At 36.1% G+C, this 3,891-nt stretch overlaps 1 long non-coding RNA gene across 1 annotated transcript in view; it reads left to right on the top strand.

Annotated features, from left to right (window-relative positions):
• Positions 1-3,202, top strand: part of LOC110266292 — a 7,593-nt gene extending 4,391 nt beyond the window's left edge. The window contains exon 3 of the long non-coding RNA XR_002353513.1: positions 3,192-3,202. This is a non-coding gene — a long non-coding RNA (uncharacterized LOC110266292). The remainder of the gene's footprint in view (positions 1-3,191) is intronic.

Raw genomic sequence — 3,891 nt, 5'->3', positions numbered from 1 at the left:
ATCATCAAGGGTCAATATCTTCTGTTAGAGTTTTTAATTTAACAGAATTTTGTGTGATCAAAGTTAATAATTTTTACACATACCATAATTTCACTTTTAACTCAGAATTATCATACAACGCAAGTTCTTCTCTATCCTTTTCTCTTGTCATTACCTTCCTGAATCATGGCAGAAAGTGGAAGAAATTTGATTTGTTCTGTTTCTTTCAGTAATGAAAAGAGAAATGATGTAATACAATTGTCAAAGAAGAATATACATGGGCTATTCACAACTGCATTAATAGTTTGGTTAAAATATTTTTTGTTGATAAATCATTTTCAATCAGAATCATTAATGGAGCGTTTAAAGCAATTTGGGGGAGACCAGTAGGGTTTCGAGTAAAGGAGATTGATCACAATCAATTCTAATTCTTCTTCGATAACTAGTGAGATGTTATGAGAATTGAGAGAGACTCCTTATGATTCTTCAAAGACTATGCTCTCCATGTCCAGTATTGAAAAGAGGGGGTGTGCAATGAAAAATAACTAATCAATGAGATACCAATATAGGCCTAATTTTGGGGGTTTTAAGACGTTGGAGGTTGCTCGAAAGCTTGGTGAAGAGCTCGGTAAGGTGATGGATGTGGATTTGTTTGTTGTTAAAGGGAGAGAGACACATATCATCAAAGCAAGGGTGGTTATTGATGGAAATTGAGCTGTAAAAGACTCTCTTAAGGTCGTTGGTCCTAACAAGTCTCTAATTGGAGTGGCGGTTCGATATGAAAGACTAAGGACGGTGTGTACATATTGTGCCACTATAGGCTATGATCATAAAACATGTGTTGTATTTTGGGAGGATATAAAGATAAATATGTTAAGGGGGGATAAGATAGGAGAATGGATCAGAGCTGATCAAATTGGTATATGGGTGGGGAGACTAAGGAGGATAAAGGGAGAAAGGAAAAAAAGAGCCTTCAAGCGAGTCAGCCTCTTTGCAGAAAGAAATCGCTCCCAAAATTTCTTGGTAGATAGGTTTTTAAACTTTAGTGTCAAAGACAAAAAAAGGTAGGATCAAGGAGTAAAGAGTCTTGTCAAGAACAAAAGACGATGAGGAAAAGGAGAATGATAAGAGTATAGAGGATGCTATGGTTATAAGCTCGAATCAGATTCAGTTAAGAAGAACAAGTAGTTTCCAAACGAAGCATGCTAACACAGGGGTCCTAACTAAAAACCGCATGCTAAATACTCCTGCTGCTGAATACTCTGTCAAATATAAAAGGCTAAAACAGATGGTTAGATCAAACCATGGAGGGATGGAGATGCTGTCCGGGAGTAAAAGAGGGGCGGGAGATGAACTGAAGATAGTTTCAGAATCATTAACTGGAGGAGTTGTCGGAGATATGGATCAAGAGACAGTGGAGGGTGCCAGTCGTTCAATGGCACCCAATGCACCATGAAAGTCCTAATGTGGAACTGTCAAGTTTGAAGAGACCTTTGGATGTCCACAATCTTAAAGGGATGTGTCAATTCCACTCTCTCGAGGTAATTTTTCTCTGTGAAAGTAAAAACCAATCTCGAATGGTAGAACGTAAAGTTAGATCATGCGAATATCAAAGTTTCACATTAGTGGACCTGAATGGAACATCAAGAGGAATGGCTCTAACATGAAAATATCATGTGGAGGTATACATTCTCATTCAAAACTCTTTTTCCATAATTGCTTCGCTTAAAGATAAGAATAAGAATATGAGTTGGGGGTTGGTTGGAGTTTACTTGAGCACTAATGAGCTAACTCGAATCAATCAATTTAAAGAACTCTCTTCTCGACTTCATCAATTTGAAGGTAGCTTTATCATTTTAGATGACTTCAATGCAATTACAAATTATGGAGAAAAAGAGGGAGGAAATATGAGGTATGATGCCTCCATTGAAAATTTCAATGGTTTTATTGATGATAATCTATTGGTTGATATTCGGATGATAGGACAGCAGTTCACATGGTCAAATAGGAGGGTTGGAGAGGTATTAATTAGAGAGAGACTTAATTGTTTTATGGTTGAAAAGGGTTGGAGGGAGACTTATGTAAATGCGGTAGTAAAAAGATTATCAGAGAATGGTTCGGATCATACTCCTCTCTTACTTGATTCGGATCCTCCAAAATGGTCTACTAAAAAAAGATTTAAATTTTAGAAGTGGTGGTGCAAGATGAAGGATATAAGGGCACTGATTGCGGAAGTTTGGGGTATGGAAATTAATGGTTCACCTATGTACGTTTTGGTACAAAAATTGAAGTGTTGTAGGCACTGTCTAGTGGAGTGGCAGCAGCATAACAAATTCAACTCTAAGAAGATAATTAAAAAAATAAATCTTAGGTTGGAACAGTTGAAGGGAGCGGGTTGTTTTGGTGGGCCAGAAGTGTTAGAGGTAGAGAAAAAATTAGAAAATGAGCTATCAAAAGAAGAAAATTTTTAGAAGAAAAAATCAAGATGCAAGTGGATGAAAGAAGGGGATAGCAACACAAAGTTCTTTCATCAAAAGTTTCAAGCTAGAAACCAAAAAAATAAAATTTGGAGACTAGTTTGGAACGATAGTGAGATGGCTTCAGATCCACAGAATATTGCTCTAGTAGCTGAAAATTATTTCAAAAAAATATTTTCATCCACTAACTCATTAGAACCTGGTGACATATTCAGCGGTTTCAGTCCTTCAGTTACAGTTTTCGTGAACCGGAGGCTAATGAGATCAAGCTCTATGGAAAAAATCAAGAGATCCACTTTCAGCGTTTGTCCACAAAGTGCTCCAAGTGAGGATGACTTCACAGCACGGTTTTTCAATTTTATTAGGACATTGTGGGTGGTGATATTTTTAAGGCGGTTTGTAACTTCTTTGGTGGAGGTAGAATGTTCAAGGCGTTTAACCATACATAACTTTACTTGATCCTTAAGATCCCGAATGCTAGAAACATGTCATAGGTCAGACCTATTAGCTTATTCTCAATCTTTTATAAGATTATTTCTAAAATCTGGTACATAAACTTCAGAAGTTTATGAATAATTTAATAAATTCAAACTAGAGTATGTTTTTTAAATGGTAGATTAATTTCTGACATTACTCTAATAGCTCATGAATATATGCACTACCTCAAAACTAAGAGGTGCGGATTGGAATGTGAAATGGCTATTAAATTGGATATGAGTAAAGCATATGATAGAGTTGAGTGGAGTTTCTTATGGTTCATCATGGAGAGAATGGATTTTGGAACCAAATAAATTTCTTGGATTAGAGAACTAGTCACTACTGTTTCTTACTCTATTCTTGTGCAAGGTCAACCTTATAGCTTTTTTAAGTCAGGGGGTATCTGACAAGAAGATCCCTTATTACCTTATCTATTTCTATTCTGTGCGAAAGGATTATCCTATTTGTTACACAAGGCAGAGCAAAACATGTCTATTGAGAGGATTCATATTCACAGAAGATCTCCAATAGTCAATCATCTTCTCTTTGCTGATGACTCTATCTTATTTAGAAAGGCTAATGAGAAATCATGAAACAATATCCTATCTCTACTCAATAAATATGAGATGTTAGTGGGCAGAAAGTTAACCTCCACAAATCAGCAGTTTTTTTTAGTCAAAATATCTCACTCGCCAAAAGACAACAGCTAGTAGAATTATTTAACATAGAGTATGTGGGAGCCTAAGATAAATATTTAGGCCTTTCATCCATTATTCAGAGATCTAAAAGGGCTACATTCGGTGTAATAAAGGATAAAATTTTAAAAAGAGTCCAAGCTTGGAAGAGGAATCTGTTATCAGCAGGTGGCAGACATGTTTTTATCAGAGCTGTCGAAGAAGCTATTCTAACATATACGCTTTGATGTTTCAAGCTTCCAGATTCTCTAGTGGAATAAATA

The sequence above is a fragment of the Arachis ipaensis genome, chromosome B09, assembly GCF_000816755.2.
Source record: "Arachis ipaensis cultivar K30076 chromosome B09, Araip1.1, whole genome shotgun sequence".
Lineage (NCBI taxonomy): Eukaryota > Viridiplantae > Streptophyta > Magnoliopsida > Fabales > Fabaceae > Arachis > Arachis ipaensis.
This window is presented reverse-complemented; position numbering and strand designations above follow the sequence as displayed.